The sequence below is a fragment of the Macaca mulatta genome, chromosome X, assembly GCF_049350105.2.
Source record: "Macaca mulatta isolate MMU2019108-1 chromosome X, T2T-MMU8v2.0, whole genome shotgun sequence".
Classification (NCBI taxonomy): domain Eukaryota; kingdom Metazoa; phylum Chordata; class Mammalia; order Primates; family Cercopithecidae; genus Macaca; species Macaca mulatta.
Window position 1 is genome coordinate 110,187,716 of NC_133426.1, and position 22,540 is coordinate 110,210,255.

The 22,540-nt window shown below is 36.9% G+C and overlaps 1 protein-coding gene across 3 annotated transcripts in view; it reads right to left on the reverse strand.

The window, feature by feature from the left end:
* LOC696900 (ras-related protein Rab-40A-like) overlaps positions 1–22,540 on the reverse strand; it is a 133,391-nt gene that overhangs the window by 54,537 nt on the left and 56,314 nt on the right. Inside the window, exons 6-9 of one of the 3 annotated variants that reach the window (XM_077989265.1) lie at positions 20,153–20,368; positions 5,192–5,293; positions 3,455–4,348; positions 3,233–3,366 (exon numbers count right to left, since the gene is read on the reverse strand). The gene's annotated coding sequence lies outside the window, so the exon portion shown is untranslated. Of the gene's footprint in view, positions 1–3,232; positions 3,367–3,454; positions 4,349–4,655; positions 4,836–5,191; positions 5,294–20,152; positions 20,369–22,540 lie in introns of all 3 variants that reach the window. The other 2 variants (XR_013413036.1, XR_013413035.1) reach the window with 2 other exon arrangements.

The window sequence follows — 22,540 nt, forward strand, 5'->3', positions numbered from 1 at the left end:
CTATAGTGAGTTGTGATCATATCACTGCACTCTAGCCTAAAGAAAGAAATACTGCCATTTATAATAGCATCAAAAAGTATGAAATACATGAGGATAATCTGTCCACATGTGTGCAAGGCCTGTACATTGAACACCACAAAACATTGCTGAGAGAAGTTAAAGAAGACCTAAATAAATGAAGAGAAATGTCATCATCATGGGTCAGAACCCTCAGTATTGTCAAGATATCTACTCTCCTCAAACTGATGTATAGATTCTATGCAACTCCAATAGAAATGTTAGCATATATTTTTAAGAAGAAATCAATAAACTTATTCCAGAAATCATGTGGAAATGCAAATGACCCTAAACTATGAAAAACAACTTTGTAAAATAACAAAGTTGGAGGACAAACACTACCTAATTTATGTTTCATTAAAAACTTACATTAACCAAAACAGTGCATTATTGCCTTCAAGGAAGAAATGTATATCAAAGGAACAAAGTATAGAGTCCAGAAATAGACCCACAAATATAAGGACAACTGATTTTTGACAACAATGCAGACAATTCAGTGCAGAAAAGATCAACCTTTCAACAACTTGTGCTGGAACAGGTAGATAACAAAAATAAACTTTTATCTATATATCACATCATAAAAAAACTCAAAGTGGATCTTAAAAGATTTAAACTTAAAAGCCAGAACTATAAATTTTCAAGAAGAAAACATAACAGAAAATTGTTGCGATCTTAGCTTAAGTGAAGATTTCTTAGATATGACACAAATAGCAACATCCAAAGCATAAATGAACAAATTTGGAACTATTCATACATACAACAATATGGATAAATCTAAAAATAATTAGGTCAAATATGTAAAATAACATGAAACTTCAGGATCCCCAAATTCATCACGCCAAGGGAAAAGTTAAGCCTGGGAAATGAATTGTGCAACATTACCAACCTTTGTCCCCAGATAGCTGCAATTTCACAACCCTGTGTCATAGAATAATACATAAACCAGATTCCCACAACAGCAAAAAGCATTATACCTTCCCAGATGACCTTCCTCAAATGTTGCTCACAAGGAGATTCCTTGCTAGCCCCTAAATCTTTCAGGATACATATCCCCCTATAAAACCAACACATGCCAATCGTAACCTTAGGTCTGCAACCAAAGTTTAACTCCTAAAACTGAGTTCTGTTAAATCTTACACTGACAGTGTCAATTACAAGCTTACCTTCCCAGAACAAAGACAAGATCAATCACTCTTCCACCTACTCTGAAATGAATATATAATTGACTCTTTCCTCTCTCTTTTCAAATCTTATATTATGTAAAACTCAGATTTACTGAGTGCTAATTAGCACCTCAGAAGAATGTAACCATTTGCCTCACTGCCTACCTTCCCTCCCTTTTTCCCTCTTGCTCTCTGCCCTTAAATACTGAGTTCCCAAAACCCTCTTTGTAAAGTACAAGTCAGGGATGCTCCTGTGACTTGCAATTTTCCCAGGCATGTCCTCAAACTTTGGCTCAATAAACCTCTAGTGATTGAGACACTTGCCTCAGTCTCTTTTTTGGGGGGTTAACAAATGAATTAGGTCAGAAAAAAGAGAATAAGCATCCTATGATTCCATTTACTTAAAAGGGCAAGAAACAAAAACTAATCTATGGTAAGAGGAGACCAGTGATTGTCCGGGAATGGGACAGGTTGGCATGGAGAGGGAAGCTAGAGACAGATAGATGGAGAGGATTACAAAGGGGCATAAGGAAGCTTTTTGAGGTGATGAATATGTTCATTATCTTGACTATAATATTGGATTCACCAGAGCATACATATGTTAAAACTTATTAAACTATATATTTTAAACATGTACAGTATATTGTATGTCAATGTGGCTCAAAGAAAGTATTTGAAATACATTTGTATAATAATGTTTTTGATGCAATTAAATTAATGAGCCAAAAGATTCCCACTACTACACTCTTATTATATTAATGGATCCTTACTATGTCTGATCCAATCGTTCTGCACTACATATAACCATAATAATCACTTGCAATGTTTAAATATTTTTGGAAAAGTGGATGTTCATTTCTTTTTGAAGTACAAAAATAAAAATATTACATTCTAAGAAAATAATGATGATGATACTTAAGAGTAACTGTTTATTTTAGGGAACATGTCTTAGTATCATTATAATAGAGCGAATTCTGGGGTAATTCTTATTTCTGAAACTATTAAGGTATAGCAACTGACATTTTAACTAACACTTGCAAAATCTCTGGCTTAAAAAATTATTATAGGATGGAAAAATACCATGGTCACCAGGAAATAATTTATATAATTTATATTACAATCTCAAAATGCTAGAAAGACCTAATGACTGCATATTTCCATATCCATTTGAGAGATACATAGGAATCACTGATGATTATTTATATAGACAGAAAAATATATGTAAATTTATTGCAAATACATGTTAAACATCAAGTTGCTTCCCCAAATGAACTATTCATTGCTTTGTGACAATGAAAGGCATCTTTAACATGGGCCTCAAAAGCTACCACAAAGCACATAACTGCTGATGGAAGGAAATTCCACCTGCTAAACCTCTTCTCCAATGATGAGATGAAAGGAGTTTCTCTGCTTGTAGGCTATTTTATACACCTCACAGGGCTATTCCACAACATGCTTCTGCCCAGATCTATGAGCTCACTTGAGCCAGGTGTCATATCCCACCAGGGAAGGAAGTGTTGGGGGTCTCCTTAGTACTGCTGCCCTTCAAATCTGGAATAGAAGCTTCAGCAATCATCATGACCCAGATCCTCAAAACCTACCTTCTTCAGACACTTGATATGAGCTCAGTCACCTGATGAAGAGCTGCACAGGGACAGAGAGAATCCAGCAATCACTGTGCTTTCTTAGAGTAACTATGTGCCAGGCATTAAGCTAGGCACTCAGTCAGTGACCAATGACAATGATACAATTGGGTAGTGATCATAACAACCAGAGATACAATGGGTTTCTCACCAGGGCCTTTTTCTTCTCCTTTTCCCATCTATCTCCCAACAACAAATTTGAAAAGGAATAAGAGGCCTGAATTCATACAGACATTCACCCTCCTGCAGTAACCACAGGGCTACCTACCGGCTTGCACCTGTATCACTGAAGGTTCCAGCAATCCTGTGGGTGAGCATTTTTATCCCCATTTCACAGAGGAAGACCCTAGGCTCAGAAAGAGTATTTACCTGTCTCATTTTTTGGCACCTTGCCTTTCCTTGGAAAGTAGCTCCGGGACACCCCTGGAGTAGGACACCACATTCATTGGGGCCAAAAGAGTCCTACTTCTCCCTGCCTCATCAGACAGCGAGGGCAACTTGTCCTAAAGCGGGAACAAGGAAACTTGGATATGGGATCTCTTCCTCTCTCCACATCGCAGAGTACCCACAGCCACAGTTGAGTCTAAACACCTGAAGACGAAACCCTGCTCTCCTCACCAGGCCAAGTCAGTCTCCATTAAAAAGTCGTCATGGTTGTCACAGTCGCCAAAATGACATCAGGTTACTATGGTAACCGCGATGCACAGGCTTGTCCTCCACACCGAAAATGCTTCTGCACGACCCTCCCCTTCAAGCCTTCACCTTTCCCTGGAAGTGAAACACCTTCACTCTTCAGGCCACCACCTGAGAAAACTTAATAGTAATAATTAGAGGAACTAGGCTGGGACCCAGGCAATTGGAAGAATTTTGCAGGTTGTGGAAACAAAGCATGACTCTGTTGTCAGGAATTTTATTTGCTTAAAAGTGACAGTAGAGGAGTGTGATCAGTACACAGAGACCCAGGGAGCTATCCTAAAGCTCTTGGTGATGAGACAGCCCTCTGAGGGGGAACATGTACAACTCACATATCATGCTAAGCAGTCATCTGTGGCAGAAAACTAAGAGACTGCCTATAATCATGCAACTGAATGACCTAGAGACACCAAAATATGTCATTTAAGGAATCTCAGAGTTATTTCAAGGAATCAGGACAAGAATCTTATACTTACTTAGTAAGCAGAAACTTATTCAATGGAATCATATACAGATGCTCTTCAACGTAGGATGGGGCTATGTCCTGACAATCCTATCTTTAGGTTGAAAATATCATAATTCAAAAATGCATTTAATACATCACTAAACCTATTATAAGGGAAAAATCGTAAGTTGAACCATCATAAGTTAGGGACCATCGATATTGAGTTATCCTGGGGGATTCTTACCCTCCATTTCTGATATTTTCATCCATGTGGTGCGGCATCCATGACAAAAGCAATTCCATCCTCTCTGCACACTCACTCCTTCTCTGTCACAGGAATCAGTTACCTGATTAGCAAGTTGAGAAGGAGAACCATGGGTTGCACAGCCAAGGCCCTTTCCCTTTAAAACTCTTGGTACGAAAGTAATAAGTTCTAATGTTCTATAGCAGAGAAGCGTGACTATAGTTAACAATAATGTATTATATATTTCAACATAGCTAGAAGAAAGGACTTGAAATGTTCCCAACATATAGAAATGATAAATACTCGAGGTGATGGATACCCTAAATATCCTGACTTGATAATTACACATTCTATGCATGTAACAAAATATCACATGTACCCCATAAACATGTACAATATTATGTACTAACTTTTTGAAAATGTGTTCTGCTCTGTCCTCAGGAGTGGGTATTCCAATAGGCTCAAAGCTCTTCTTCCATTTTCTGGGTCTCACTGGCTTCCCAACTGTTTCTATGATCTTGCTCCAAAATGCTTGGGTCTTTAAGTGGCCTCCAAAATAACTCCCACTCCAAGTTTGAGCTCTAAACCAACTAAGAGTTATGGCAAAAGCATAAGGAGAATAGTACATCAACTTTATTCCCTATAAAGGTGAGATTGGAGAATGTGTCTTAGATGTGCTGGCATGTGGGCTTCCTATTAATGAACTACAGAATTGGACAGACTTATCCACCCAGCAGGGCTACGCTGAGACAGCCACAAACGTCAAGAACTAAAATGCACATTCCATCTGCTATCTGCTGAAGGAGTCCTGTCTTTGTGTGCTCAAGGAAAGTGACTTCCTTGCTAAAGGTTATCTCTATAGCAGGAGAAAATATTCCAGGACATCTTCTTTGAGGAACACTTCTCAAGGTGAATAAATACCTCTCTGTTCTGATTGTATACTCACCAAGCAAACTTCTGAGGATGTGGTTTTCCATGTGGCCTGTAGAGCCATTCATAACAACACTTTCTTACTCCCTTAACAAGCATGATTATAGTGGAGGCTCACCTTATGGAAAAGGATTGGAATTAATCTCTAAATTCCAAGAGTAGAATGAAAATCATACATCAGAAAAATTTATCTTGGAAATCCCTTCAAGAAGGAATTGGTGGAATGTTCAGAAGTTTATACTCACATATTAACCCACAGACAGACTATATCTAAAAATTATAACAAAGTCCTACTAAGGCTTCTAGAATAAGGGAATACCTATATTATCCAATGATAGAAAGAGTACACTCAAATGATATGTTTTGAATATCCATTTCTGCTTAACAAAACACCCCAAAACAATAGCTGCTTTTTATCTCTCAGGATTCTGTGTGTTGACTGAGCTCTGCTGGTTGTTTTTTGCTCCATGTGGTGTCTGTCACCTGGGCTGTGGTCATGGAGGCTACACTTGGCTGGGATATCTGAGAGTGCTAACTCATATGAATGATAACTGGCGCAGGTGTGTGCTGGGAGCTCAGTGGGGGCTGTTGACTGGAGCCCTTTGGTTCTACTTCACAGAGTCCTCCATGTGTATGGTTGCCAGATTGAATTTATTATAAGCCAGTTAAATTTGAATTTTGGATAAACAACAAATAATTTTTAGTCTGATGCAATATTGTTTTGTTTGTCTGAAATTCAAATATAATTGGGTGTCCTGGATGTATGCTTATTTGTTAAATCTGGCAGCTCTAGGGGAGGAGATTGTTAATCTATAAGCTTAACGACCCTTTGGGATGACTCATGCAATGGGGCAGATCTGGAAAAAATGAGCAGATTACATTGGCAATAAAGAAAATACCTGGTGCTGATGGTATGAAGGGGAAACAATCACATACGGTGTTGGTATAAAATGGGCATATCAATTTTCTGAGGCCCATATTATTATGGATTAATAACTTGAATGTCTTTTGATACAGAAGTCCTGTTGCCACCAACAAGTGACATTCAACAGAGGGTTTAGAAAAGGATACCACTGGGATTCTGACCTGCAATCTAGTTAAGGAGTCCTGGCTGAGGGGGCAGTTCAGGAGCCACATGAGTTCCCTGTTCCAGGGAGGAAAGACAGATATTTATGGAGCAGAGTGTTTAGAGGATCCAGCTTCAGGTTCTTCACGTTAGTGTCTGGATTTAATCTCATGACAGCCTTGCTAGTGAGGTGTCAGTATCCTCTCTTCATGGATGTCTGTGACTCCAAAGCATATGCTCCTAACCACAGAGCTAGATGGCAAAGAGGTTTCTCATCAGGCCTCTGCCAGAGCCAGAGATAGAACCTGGCAGCCTGAGTCCCTTTACTGGCTAATTGCATAGCTTTAGCAAATATATCAGGACACGTACTGTTGAGGTGGTTAATCTCTATTCTCCCTGTGTTTATCCTCCTTGCATCAGGGAGTGCCCCTTCCCCTTGCCTCAAGGGAAGTTTATGGCAGAGATGGAAGCAGAAGCTATTCAAAATTCGTGTTTCTTCCATCCTTTATGAAAACTTAAATTTATAGAAATGATTGGGCTGTTTTTCACTTGGTAGGGAAGAGAGGACCTCTGAAGATACAGTGAGAGTAAGGAAGGGAAACTTCTTCCAGACAGGGATGAGGTTAGAGGTCTACAGTCTCCTCCAGGAGTAGGGACCTGAGCACTGCTCCATATCAACACTTGAGGCAGCTCTGTGGATGGTCTATTGTGGCTGAGCATCTGGTCATGATATATTTTCTAGTATGGACCAAGAGGTGGATGGAGGAGGAATAGGGTCCCAAATTTTGTCCTAATCACAATATACCATGCATTCTCAATATATGTGGCATTATGCCCAAGGGGCCAAAAATTAGATTTTGGGGGTAGGGTTTTCATAGATATTACAATAATCTTTCACCCTCCAAAGGACTACAGTACATAAACAGATATACACTACATCTGTGGTATTAAAAATTTCACCTTCTGAAGTTGAGAGGGGGTGATTAGGAAAAAAATGTTTGAAAAGTCTCCTGTAGTTAGGGGGAAGTAATAATGAAAGAACATTGACAAACACTTCACATACGTAACACCCTTTTATGTAGACCATTGGCTACAGGAACTTAGGGACTGATTATTTTATACTTCCTCATGGATACACATTCAGCAACCTCTTTTGGGGGTTGATGGTGGTGGTGGTGGTGATGATGATGATAATATAAGTGAAATCCTGCCCTTGGAGCTAAGAGACCAGGATATGGTGATTTTTTGAATTGACTGGTTTTTAAGGTGGTAGACAGAAAGTGCTCAGTCAGAAAAACTGATATTTTCTCTAAGAAAAATGATCTTGATAGTAGAAAATTAATGTTTACAAAAGTAATGTAAATAAGTGGTACTCTAAATTTTATAAATTATAAAATGTATATATATTATTTAATCTTAACACTTATTCAAGTTACCTATTTAATTATATAATTCAGATCAGGGTATAGAAAGGGCAGGTTAAGTACTTCAGGGAAACTGCTTTAAATGCCTGCTCAGTAGTGGAACCTTGAATTATTCTAAAGCTTTTCCCATTGTGTCCTGAAATTGCCAGGGCTCTGAATACTCTATCTAATCTTTGTGGGCACTGGCATTTGATGCTGCCCAGGATACTGCTTAAATTTCTATTAATGACTTATATTGCTTTTAAATTATAATATTATTGACAATTTTTAAACACTGAATGGCAAATTTCTCATTCTTGCTAATTCCTGCCCCAATTTGGGACTCTAAGGAATTCTAAGGAGGAAGTAAATATGAATATATAGCTGAATAGGTTTCCAAAAGCATGAAAAATGTTGGAAAACCACAGAAAAATATAATATTGACTGGTGGGTTTCTAAATAATTTATATATAATAGATATTTATGTATGTTTCAACATAGATATAATATATAAGGAAACTATAGCATAAAGCAGGGATGGTAAGGGGACCTTTTAAGGTGAGGTTTCTATATATTAATTGAAGTGGTAAAACAATAATTCTAAATAGGCTGTAAAAAGTTAAGTAGGTAGATTTTAATTTATAGAGTGACCACAAAAATGTTATGCAAAGAGCTACATTCAAAATCACCAGAGAAAAATTGAAATGGTGTACTAAAAAGTGTTCAAATAAACCAAAGGAATCCAAGAAAGAGGAAACAAGGTAATGAAAATCAGAGGGGATATAAAGTAGTAGACCTAAATGGAAACATATCAATAATTACATTAAATGTTAATGGTATAAACACATATTAGATGAGGTTATCAGAATGGATTTTTTTAAAACAACAAAAATAAAAACAGCCCAACTATACACTGTCTACAAGAAACTCACTTCAAATATAAATGATATCGATAGTTTAAAAGTAATAGAATGATTGAAGAAATACCATGCAAACATTGGTCAAAAAGAAGCTGGTACATCTATATTATCAAACAAAGTAGACTTGAAAATAAACAAAATTACTAGGGATAAAAAAGGCCAATTAAGCAAGAATATATAACAATTCTAAGTGCATATATATAGATATGCATACACACACACACACACACACACACACAGAGCCTCAAAATACATGAAGCAAAAACTGATGGAACTGAAAGAGAAATAGATAAATTATAATGGGGGGTCTTCAACACTCTTCTCTCAGTAATAGATAGAATTGGTAAACCAAAACTCAGTAAAGTTATAGATGAACTGAACAACACCATCAACCAACTGCATCTAATTAACATTTACTGAACACTCCACCCCAAAACAGCAGAACACACACTCTTTCCAAGTGCACATGAAACACTAAGCAAGACAGACTACATCTTAGATCATAAAACCAACTTTAACAAATTGAAACCGAATAGAATGTGTTATCTCAGGATAGTGAATAAAACTAGAAATTAATAACAAAAGACAGCAGAAAAGTTGCCAAGAACTTGGAAATTAAACGCATATCTAGTTAATTCATGAGTCAAAGAGGAAGCCTCAAGGAAAATAAAAAATACATAGAACAGAATTAAAATGAAAATGCAAAATGAAAATCTACAGCTATCAAAATTGTAGGGTCAGAAAACAAATAGTTCATTGCCAGGGTTGGGGTGTGGAGAACAGGCTGACTGCAAAGGGGCACAAGATGCCCCTTTTTGGAGTGATGCAACTGTTGTACAGCTTGATTGTGGTAATACTTGCACAACTGTATGCACTTTTCAAGACTTGAAGAACTGTACATTAAAGACAGTGAATTTTACTTTAAATAATAGCTTAACGAAAATGATTTTTAAAAGTGTGCTCCTTGTTATGTGAAGAACACAACTAGCACATCAGTGTTATTTTGTGATTGCAATTTGGTATCTTAAAATAAATAAATCAGTGTAGCAGTGGTTACCTTTAGAGAGTAAGATGGGGAATGCTGGTCAGGAAACAGAATTTCACTTTGTCTAGCTGTGGGGACATTTTAAACGACATGTAAAATATTTATAATCTATTACAAATCGGTATCTATGGAAGATATTCTGATAAGCAGTAAGGGTACAGAGGAGAATAAAAGTGATTTTCAATATACACTTAAAACACACTTGTCTCGTTGTTCCATTAAAATTAATTTAGGAATGATAAGTAGTTCCATATGATTTATGACATAAAACCACAAAAATAAATTATGTTCAGTAGGATACAGCTAAAAGTTTAAATAAATGTGATCTATGCTCCTTCTGAATTATAATTCATTAAGGGAAATGGTTATGCTCTGGTGAATAATAATATCTTTTAAACAATATCAGAAGGATCAAGAATTGTGGCTGGATATGATTATAATAGGGAAAATGTAATGGAAGAATATGGGCCTTTTGTCACAAAAAGAAGAATTTCTAGGTGTTTCTGCTTTTAAAAATTCTATACAAGGGGCCAGGTGTGGTGGTTTCAAGCCTGTAATCCCAGCACCTGGGGAGGCTGGGGCGGAAGAATCACTTTAGCCCAGAAGTTCAAGACAAGCCAGGGCAACATAGTGAGACCTTGTCTCTACAAAAAAAAAAAAAAAGAAATTAGCTGGGCATGGTGGCAGGCACTTGTGGTCCCAGCTACACTGGAGGCTGAGGTGGGAGGATTGCTCAAGTCTAGGAGCTGGAGCTATGATCGTCACTGCACTCCAGCCTGGGGGACAGAGTGAGACCCTGTTTCAAAATATATACATATATACATTTTAAAAGACCTATATGAAGGAAGTGGAACCATGTGTCTCAGTGACCTTTGTCGTCTCTTAACATGGTCTAGAGCCAGACCTAAATTCTGTGAGGGACCATCTGTCCTCCAACCCTCTTCACCTCGGGCAACGCGTTCACTGGAGTAGAGGAATTAGGAGAGTCCCACCGGCCAGCTCCATGTCCTGTCACATGTCCTCATTACCACTGTCACCAGCCCAATGTTAGGTTTCCACAGTAAATAGGACAGACTTCTGTCACTTCAGCAGCAGAGGCTCCATCCACAGGGTTACTCCTCATGGCTGCTCTGCTTCGTTCGACTCTGAGAGCAGTATTTTTACCCTCAGCGTCCAACACCTTTCAGGCTGCCAAAAGCAAATGGGATCATGTGTGTTTACAACTCTCCAGTGCCTTGCCAAAACTCAGCAGGTAAAATGCGGACTCTGTATTATATAGCCTGCAGAGACCTGTTCACTCTGCCCAGTGTTCCTTACTACCCTCATCTAAGGCCACTCCCCTCTCACACTCACTCTGCTACACTGGCCTCCCCCCAGCCCAAATGGGCCAAGCTACTTCCCACCTCAGGGCCTTTGTACATGCTGCTCCCACTGCCTGGGAGTCTCTCCCACCCTAGCTTTCTCCTATTCACACTTCAGGCTGCCATTTAAAGGTAATTTCTCACAAGGGATTTCTGTGCCCCCCCTCTCATCTAAATTAGATTCCCAATGTTGTTCTCTGGGATAATGGACTTTGCTTCATGAAGGTCACTTGAGTAAAAGTACTTGACTAAAAGAGAGAAATGCAAATAATGCAAATGGTACAGTGCTTGGAACATAGTAAATCCTCAACGTAGGTACCAGACTCCCACTGTCTTGGCTCCCTGATGTTATCCTCTTTGGTAGCTGAGGAGAGGAGAGAGGAAATGACTCACCTGACATCCCGTCAACAGTGAAGGCTCGGGCACTGAAATTCAGGCAGAGCTCCTGATTCTTGTTCCAGTGTCCCTCCCTGCAGACCCACAGTCACCAAATGCCTAGTGTTTCTGGAGCTCCAAGAAGATCTCAGACTCTTAAATCATGGGAAACCTAAATTGAAACTATTGGACCCACAAAGCCACAAAGACCACAGGAAAGGTACAACCATTCAATAGGAAAGTGTGCACTTTTTTCCCACCCGTTTTTATCAGACAACTCATTCTATAACATTCTTTCTCACAGAAATGGCCTTGAATCTGTTACATAAGTACACGAGCATGTTTACTTTTTCTTCTCCTTTTAACATTCCCCGAATGCTAAGACATAGCAATGATCTTGAGGTTAAAAATAAAATCTCTCTTTAAAAAAGATAGAATGGGAAGGAAACAGACAAATGCTGTCTTTCTATATGTTCTAGATATTCTATTTGGTATCAGGATTTCCTTTTACAGATTATAAGACTGAGTTTCAGAGAGGTTAAGTATGGGTTCCAGGGTCACACAGCTTCTAAGAGAAAGAGCTGCTATCTCAATCCCCATGTGCTTGACTAAATGGCCCGTGTTTGTAACCATGCACTCAACCTCCTCTTTAGATGAACAAGGTAGACCAATGAGACCTTCCATACACAATTGGTTGGATTGTGACCTGGCATACATATAGACTTTGCAGAACATTTTGGTCATATCTAGCGGACTGTGCCTATTTGATAACACCTCAAACGGACCCATAGATAGATAGATAGATAGATAGATAGATAGATAGATAGATAGATAGCAGATGTATACAAGGAGATTTGTACAAAATGACCTCTGCACCACTCTTCTTTAAAAACCTTTTTACTATGGAAAATTTCAAATATATACAAAAGTAGACAAAATAGTCTATTAAACACCCATTTCTCATCACCTAATTCCAAGAATTATCAATTCATAGTCGTATACTCCACATTTTCCCACCTCCACCATTTTGAAGCAAATAACATATTTTCAGCCATAAGTATTTCAGTATGAATTTCTAAAAGATGAGAGCTCTTTTTAACATAAGCACAATACCATTGTCACACCTTGAAAAAATTTTGATAGTAACTCATTAATATCAAATATCCATATCAATTGTTGCAAAAACGCTTTTTGTACAGTTGGTTTGTTCCAATTATGGTCCAAACAAGGTCCCCATATTGCACTTGGTTGATATGTTTCTTAAGTGTTACAGACATTATGTTGAGCAAAAGAAAGTTGAACTCATGGAAATAGAGAGTACAAGGATGGTTATCAGAGGCTGGAGAAGGTAGTGGAAGGATGAAGGGGAAGGAGGGATGGTTAATGGGCACAAAAAGTAGTCAGAATGAATGAGACCTAGTATTTGGTAGCACAACAGGGAGATTATAGTCAATAGTAATTTTATTATACATTTTAAAATAACTAAAAGAGTATAATTGGATTGTTTGTAACACAAGGGATAAATGCTTGAGGGAATGGATACTTCATGTTCTGTGATGTGATTATTTCACATTGCATAACTGTATCAAAACATCTCATGTACCCCATAAATATATACACCTACTAGTAATCCCAGCACTTTGGGAGGCCGAGGCGGGTGGATCACGAGGTCAGGAGATTGAGACCATCCTGGCTAACACAGTGAAACCCTGTCTCTAATAGAAATACAAAAAAAATTAGCTGGGCGTGGTGGTGGGCGCCTGTAGTCCCAGCTACTCAGGAGGTTGAGGCAGGAGAATGGCGTGAACCCGGGAGGCTGAGCTTGCAGCGAGCCGAGATCGCGCCACTGCACTCCAGCCTGGGCGACAAAGCTAGACTCCGTCTCAAAAAAAAAAAAAAAAAACCTACAAAGAACTCAAACAAATTTACAAGAAAAAAACAAACAACTCCATCAAAAAGTGGGCAAAGGATATGAACAGACATTTCTCAAAAGAAGACATGCATACAGCCAACAGACACATGAAAAAACGCTCATCATCACTGGCCATCAGAGAAATGCAAATCAAAACCACAATGAGATACCATCTCACACCAGTTGGAATGGCAATCATTAAAAAGTCAGGAAACAACAGGTGCTGGAGAGGATGTGGAGAAATAGGAACACTTTTACACTGTTGGTGGGATTGTAAACTAGTTCAACCATTATGGAAAACAGTATGGCGATTCCTCAAGGATCTAGAACTAGATGTACCATATGACCCAGCCATCCCATTACTGGGTATATACCCAAAGGATTATAAATCATGCTGCTATAAAGACACATGCACACGTATGTTCATTGCAGCACTATTCACAATAGCAAAGACTTGGAATCAACCCAAATGTCCACCAGTGACAGACCGGATTAAGAAAATGTGGCACATATACACCATGGAATACTATGCAGCCATAAAAAAGGATGAGTTTGTGTCCTTTGTAGGGACATGGATGTAGCTAGAAACCATCATTCTCAGCAAACTATCGCAAGAACAGAAAACCAAACACCGCATGTTCTCACTCATAGGTGGGAACTGAACAATGAGATCATCTGGACTCGGGAAGGGGAACATCACACACCGGGGTCTATTATGGGGAGGGGGAGGAGGGAGGAATTGCACTGGGAGTTATACCTGAAGTAAATGAAGAGTTGATGGGTGCTGACAAGTTGATGGGTGCACCACACCAACATGGCACAAGTATACATATGTAACAAACCTGCACGTTGTGCGCAGGTACCCTAGAACTTAAAGTATAATAAAAAAAAATTATTAGTAAAATAAAATGTCTTCAAAGTGTAAAACACACACACACACACACACACACACACAAAAGAAGCCAAGCACAAAAAAGGGAATACTGCATAATCCCACTGGTATGTTTAAAAACAGGTAAAATTAATATTTGTGCACCATTCTTTTTAACAGCACAAATCTGAAAACAATTGAAATGTCCATCCACAGATTATTCTGGATAAATCATACTACAATCATACAATGGAATACAATATACCAGTAAAAATGAATGGACTAAAGCTACAGCAATTAGAATGCAGATAAATTTCAGAAACAATATTTGGTGAAAATTGCAAGTTACAGAATGATACCTAGTTAAACCTGTGTACATATACCTGTAAAATATTTCCTATGAGGCTTTATTAAATTATAGATGTTTAGGATCTACTCTGGACTTAATCTCAACTTGATATTCTATTGGTATATATTACTACTGAATTCTTAATATACTCATGGTATATTATGTACATTGTGTTTTCCTGAATTATTAAATCCAAATATTTTTCCTTTATAAAAATTATGTTCATCTGTTTTTTTTGTATATCAGATGTAATATTCACTGTCTTCATTGAAAATCTGTATAATGACTATCTTTATATACATTGTGTTTAAAACTTTGTGGATTAACTTTATATCCTTTGTGTCACAGAAATAACCAAATTTTCTGTCGATTGCATTATTCTTGTTATAGACACATCAGTTCTTTCACTTCAGAAAATTACCATCAATAAATTAACCACAGCCCCATTTTAAGCCTCTGTCATCCACAAGTAGTTTTTGTTTTATTCTGATGCTTGCCAGAAGACTCTGCAATCAGTCACAGGCTGGAGTTTGTCTCTCCAAGAAAGGAGGACTGTCTCAGAGCCCTGAGGAAATGGATGTCAACACTAAGCAGGGTGATAGATTTGGTCAGTAAAGAAACACTTAGCTCTTATCAGATTCAGAGACTTTATTACTTACATACATATTTTTTTAATGAGCAGCAAATTGTCCCTTGTATTGGGCAAAACAAAAGGGGCCAAATGACTTCAACATGTGTGAGAGGACATCCTGTTCCTAAGAAGTCAGTGCTGTACTACAGCCACAGTATTTTAATTTTTATTTATAATTGACACATGATAATTGTATATATTTATGGGCTACAATGTGATGTTTCGATGCATGTATACATAGTATAATGATCAAATTGGGGTAGTCAGTTACAGTTAGGCAGGAAGAATAAGTTTGGTGTTCTATTACACAGTAGGGTGACTTATAGCAAATAACAATGTATTGTATAGTTCAAGATAACTAACAGAATAGGCTGTGAATGTTGCCACCACAAAAAAATGATAAATGCAGCTAAAAAGTTTTACAGCCTGCAGCTGTAACCCAAAGAAGTAGCGCAGAACGAATCACACCTCATCAGAATCCAAGAGGCAATAAGAAACTCTCATGATAGTCTCCTGCTAGATACGGAGGCGAGTGAGAAATGGTGTGGTTAACAGCTGCTCAGAGACTTGCCATGCTCTCATGCTCAAGCAAGACCAAAAAGGTATTATTTCAAGATTTAGATGAGCAGGGGTTCAACCTTTGCCTTCATGGCCTATGTGAATACATGCAAAGATGTTAGGGTGCTGGAAAGGAGCTGTATCCCTCTCCCCAAAACTATGCTATGTATTTTAGTCTTTTGACACATGAAAGGTACTAGCTGCTGCTGCTGATTCTCTTTTTTTTTTTTTGAGATGGGGGTCTCACTCTGTCACCCAGGCTGGAATGCAGTGTTGTGATCACAGCTCACTGAAGCCTCTAATTCCTGGGCTCAAGCAATCCTCCTGCCTCAGGATCCCAAGTAGCTGGAACTGCAGGTGTGCACCAAATGCCAGGCTGAGGTGTTTTTGTTGTTGTTGTTGTTGTTGGTTGGTTGGTTGGTTTTTGCAGAGATGGAGGTCTATTTTGGCCAGGCTGGTCTCTGATTCCTGGCCTCAAGCAATCCTCTTGCCTGAGCCTCCCTAACTGCTGGGATCACAGGCATGAGCCACTGCGCCTGGCTAACTTCTGAAGTCACTGCTTCAACAACTTTAAAACCATACCAATAGACTGAGGATTTCCAGAATTTTTTAAATTGAGAAGCAGATGGATTCATGAGATCGCTAACCCCAAATCCATCAGAACAAGAGTTAATCATATATGATTGAATTATCTGATGAGGGATTCTTGTCGTTTTTTTTAATATTGTTGATGTTGTTCTATGTTCTGGACATATAACGCAGCCTTGTCTTTCTTACATATCTCTAACCCATAACAATTGAGTAGACTTGGCATTCATAAACTGAAACAAAACATTTGCAAATTATCTTTTTCTCTCTGATACCCCCACCCTCTGTAGAATTCACAAATTTGAATTAGATACTCTATTTTTCATGGTAATATAGTGATCTATACAGGTTCAACAAGAACTTGTCCTCCTTTTAAACAGGATATATTAATAATTGGCAAATTTGGTTATGCAAATAAGGCCTTGTCTGAAATATCATATTTGAGAATGATGCTCACTTAATCAAGTATAAACCAGCTACAGTTAGAGAATTAAGGTTTAAACTAGAGAGCCCACTGAGGAAAACCGACTTAGTACCTGGCTTTCAGGGTCCCAGCTTTACAGGTGAGAAACGAAGGCCAGGACCTTTGAGATAGTTTGATAATCTCCAGAAGAAAGAATTGGCCCAAATTTTATATAGTGCAGGTGAAATCCAGTGAGAAAAGTTTCTTGAGTTTCCTTTATAGCCTCAGGATGAGCAAATAATAAGAGGCTTTTAAAAATCCAGTGTGAAAAATCCACAGCTAACATAAAATTCAATGGTGAAAGCTTGGAAGTTTTTCCTTTAAGATCAGGAACAAGACACCTGCATTAAAACTAATATTGGAAGTTCTAGACAAAGCAATTACATGAATAAAAAGAACCATTCAAGTTATAAGGAAAGTAAAATTATTTCTGTTCACAGGTGACATTACCTAGTTTGTAGAAAAATTTAAGGATTCCACAAAAGAACTGTTCAAACTAATAAATTCAGCAATGTTGTAGGATACAAAACCAACACATAAAAATCAGTAGCATTTTTATACACTAACAATGAACAACCCAAAAAGGAAATTAAGAAAACAATTCCATTTGCAATAGCATCAAAAAGAATATAATAATTAGGAATAAACTTAACTAAGGAGGCAAAAGACATCTGCACTCAGAACTACAAAATGTCGTTGAAAGAAAATTTAAAAGACAGAAATAAATGGAAATGCATTCTGTATTCATGGATTGAAAGACTTAATATTGTTAAGATGTCAGTACTAATCAAAGTGATCTATAGATTCAATCACTATCAAAATCCCAATGATGCAATGATATTTTTTGCAGGAATAGAAAAATGCATCCTAAAATTCATATGGAATCTCAAGGGATACTGAATAACTAAAACAACCTTGAGAAAGAAGAACAAAGTTGGAGGTCTCACACTACCAGATTTTAAAACTTACCAAAACTCTACAGTAATCAAAATAGTATGGTGCTGGCATTAAGGACAGACAAATAAACTAATGAGATAGAATAGAGCCTAGAAATAAACTCTCACATATATGATAATTGATTTTTGACAAGGTTGCCAAGACCATTCCATGAGGCAAAGGACAGTCTTTTCAATGAATATGTGAGGAAAACTGAATATCCACATGTCAAAGAATGAAGTTAGATACTTCCCTTACACCGTATACAAAAATAAACTCAAAATAGATCAAAGCCCTAAGTGTAAATCTAAAACTATCAAACTTTTAGAAGAAAACATAGGGGGGAACCTTCATGCCATTAGATTTGGCAATGATTTCTTGAATAACAAAAGCACAGGCAACAAAAAATAGATAAATTGGATTTTATCAAAATAAAAACCTTCTGTGCATCAAAGGATACTATCAACATGGTGAAAATGCAGTCCATGCAATGGGAGAAAATATTTGCAAATCATATATCTCATAAGGGACTAATATTTAGAATATATAAAGAACTCCTACAACTCAACAATAAAAAAAAATCCAATTAAAAACTCGGCAAAGGACCTGAATGACTATTACTCCAAAGGAGATATACAGATTGCCAATAAGTACACGAAAAGATGCTCAACACCACTAATTAGTAAGGAAATGCAAACCAAACCACACAATGAGATACCACTTCACATCCATTAGGATGGCTACTATATGAGAAAAAACAAAAATAAAAACAGAAAATAACAAGTATTGGCAAGGATGCAGAGAAACTGGAACCCTTGTGCATTGTTGATGGAAATGTAGAATGGTACAGCCACTGTGGAAAATAGCACGGCAATTCCTCAAAAAATTAAACATATAATTAATATATGATCCATTAATTCCACTTTAAGTACATACCCAAAAGAATTGAAAACAGGAGCGTGAATAGATATTGTATGCCAATGGTCAATAACAGCATTATTCACAATAGCCAAAAGATGGAAACAACCCAAGTGTCCACCAAGGGATGAATAAATAAATACAATGTGATATAGACATACAGTGGAATATTATTTAACCTTAGAAAGGAATAGAATTCTGATACATGCTATAACATCGATGAACCTTGAAGACATTATGCTAAGTGATATAAGTCAGACACAAAAAACAAATATTGTATGATTCCATTTATATGGGGTACCTAGAATAGTCAAATTCATAGAGACAGAAAGTAGAATGGTGGTTACGAGGGACTGGGGTTGTGGGGGGAATGGGAGGTTGTCGTTTAATGGGTACAGCTTCAGTTTGGGAAGATGAAAAAGTCTGGAGACAGATGGTGATAACGGTTGCACAACAATGTGAATATATTTAATGTCACTAAACTGTACACCAAAAATTATTTATATGGTAAATTTTATGTTATATATATTTTTTAATACAGTAAAAAAGTCCAATGTGATCATCATTATGAAAACTCTTAGCAATGAATACTAAAGAAGGACTATATAGTAAATTAGGATTTCTGCTGTATCTGTGTAAATAAACAAGCCAAATCTAATGAGTTCAGCCTTATTTTGTGGTCAAGAATAACCATACTTTGAAATTAATGTTTATCAAAAATAGAAAAGCTATAGGAAAAAATGTTCTTCAAAGGAAAATTGTGTGTTAGCTATAGTACACCCTTCTGGGTTGTTTGATTCTGATTCTATAGGAGCAATTTTATAGCTCTGTACGCTTTTAGTTACTTAAAGAAATGGAAATAATTCCAGTCTATAAATATGCAAATGAATTTTGTATGGTGAAAGTATGGAAAAGAATGGCCTTCCTCTCTTGTGGCAAAACCCCTGAGAAAGAGGCTATTTTCAGTTTAAAAATAATGAAGCTTTACAATTTCATGTAGTCATATCTGTTAATATTTATTATATTAAATAGTAAAACAGAAATTTTTAATATATTTATATTAATTCATTTTAAACTTACAATAAAATATCCATTATATCCTGTAAACTTACATTGTAAATTTATATGAAAAATGTGTTTTCTAAAACAAGTCATAAGGAGATGGACTTTTTTATTTGAAAATCTCTTTAATATTTATTCTAATGGAAGTCTGCTGAATTCTTATATATGTTCCTGCAATTAATCTGTTGGATATAATATATAAGGTATCTCTGGAAAATTTCAGCATATATTTGTGAGGGAATGGGAATGAAAAATGTAGATAACATCTTACAGGTCCGATGAATGGCTGACCTACAAAAATAACTAAAAGAACTGACTCATTAGTAAAGTGGTATAATGCAACATTATTAAGTATAACCCACTATTTTATTTTTTAAACAAATTGGACCATAGATACATTAAACTAAAATTGATAATATTTAGTTTGTTGTAGCAAAAAAAGAAGATGTTTTAAAATTAGCAGGACATCACACTTCAAGAACTAAAGTAGATTCAACGTTACTGGAACATGGTTCTTACCTTTGGTTTTGAATACAGTGTGCTTGTGGATATCCCCAGACAGCATCGGGCTCGGGTGATCTGGATGTCTCTGGAGGTGATAGTGGAGCACTCAGTGTAGCAACCAGGCAGCCAGCCTTGGTGGTGATGTGCTCAAAGATGTCAATAAGAAAATCATTCATGATGCCCAAGGAATTTAATGTAGTGCTGATATAAGGATGAAATTGCTTCAGAACCCTGTAAACATAGATGTAAATATAGACAGTTACTCAACTGTCTCTGCAGCATCTCTTTTCACATCTTCCCCTTCTGTGTTTTGGAAATGACTTTCTTAAAGCCCTTTATGTTAAAGTAAGATTTAGAAGGATGCTCAGCCATGACAGACATTGTTTTCAGTACCTTGGAATGAAAGAGATACTGGTTGGTGACAGGGTGGTGCCCATGTATAGGCCCTGTATTCAAATGAAGTACTGGGTACACACACAATTTCTAATTAGATGAAATGTAATTCGAGGAAACCCTGCCAATAAACCACACAATGGCAAATATGATTCGATAGTTCTATGTGGTACAGTCCAATGAGAAGGCATGAAATGGTCAGTCTCACTGAAAGCTTCCTGTAGGCTCCACCAAGAGCACTTTGAAGATACCATCTACAGCAGCTAAACTGTAACAATTTCAGCTTCAACTTGTTGAGTGATTCTGATCTCCATAACCCAGGTCCGTGATGCCAGAGGAATGATGCTGGCCATGTTTGGGCTATTTGTCCACTAACCCAGAATCTAATGTCACCTTAGGCTAAGCCACTGTGGCTTGAGCAAGAATCCTCCCACATGGGAGAGGAGCTCGTGGAAAACAAGAGATCTGGCTAACAAACCACTGCCTCTAATTCTGATCAAAAACCTCAGTGACTCAAGGAAAGATGACAAAACTATGGTCTCCAAACAACACACAAAAAACCAGGAATATTTATTAACATGTAAAATATTCATAAGCATTAAACAAGTTAAAAATCACTTTCTTGACAATACTTAAGTCCCAGAAACATACTTTAAACTGTATAATTTGTGGATAAATATCAGTGTTCTTGGCTGAAAAAAGTTACTAAACATCTAACTAACCTCCTTATGGAAAAGAGAGAAATAATGTAGGAAATATTATTCAATGGAAATAATATCTCTTTCAAATATCTATGATAATACAACTGAAAATGTTGATTGAATGCATAAATTTGTGGAAAACATAAATTACAGAAACTAAACCCACTCTCCTCCCCACAAAAGAGATTTAAGGACTAAGAAGAATGGAAGAAATCGAGGTCACCAATGAGCTACCATCCCAAAAGGCCAGGCTTCCAAAAGTATTTCATGTCAAACCACTAAGGAACAGGTGTTTTTTTCTCTTAATGGAATAGTGTCAGATTATGAAGGGAAAAAATATCATTTTGATGTAAAGAAAATATGCTAAAAGGAGTTCTGACCAGTGACATTTATAAACAAGAATATAAAATCCTACATAAAATATTAGCAATTATATATGGCATCATAGTTAATGATGAACACAAAGGGACAAAGCAGGGTTCATCCAAAAATATAAAGACGTTCCAGTAAAATACAAGTATGATTCACCTTATGATGTTAAAGGAAAAAAGGGTAATCTTCAGTTAATCTCAGTACATGATTTAACTTCCTTTGCTAATATAATGAGTTATACAATGTTTGTTTCATGGCAAATACTAGCATTACCATCATTAGAGTCAGGATTCAGAAAAATTGAGCCCTCTCATCAAGACTGTTATTTATCATGATTTAGTGTATTAGAAAAAATCTTATAAAAGGACTTAAAAAAGGATTTTACTGCAGAGGAGACCTGGAAAAACTACAATAAAATCATCTGCAAGTAAACTGCCCAAAGAGGCACCACATGATTGACTTACACATTTGGAACGACATTTTGGAAAACCAAGGCTCTTTTCAGAGCCATGTGTGGCTTGAAAAGAAAGGCTTTCTCTTTCAGAGAAAGAGCTGTGGACATATTTGTAAAAAAAACATTTCATTAAGTCACTTAATTTATATCATGCTGCTTCAAAATGCCAGTGTCTGTCAGCATGCCATACAAATGTTTTACCAAAATTATTCTAGCATATTGGTCTCATATACATTGTATTATGCAAAAAGGCATTTTTAATATATCATATCCATGAAGACAGTTATAGTGTTTTTGCCATTTTCCTCTTGTAAATTCAGAAAGTAAATAGAAACATTAGTGAAAGAACATTAAAAATGCGTTATAATTTGGCTGAGAGTGCAGGGGTGATTGAGACAGATGAATCTGGTAAGTAGAGAAAAAAACAGGGCTTGATGCTGAAAGGCTAGATGGGGCAATGAGTACATCTGATTATTAACCTGA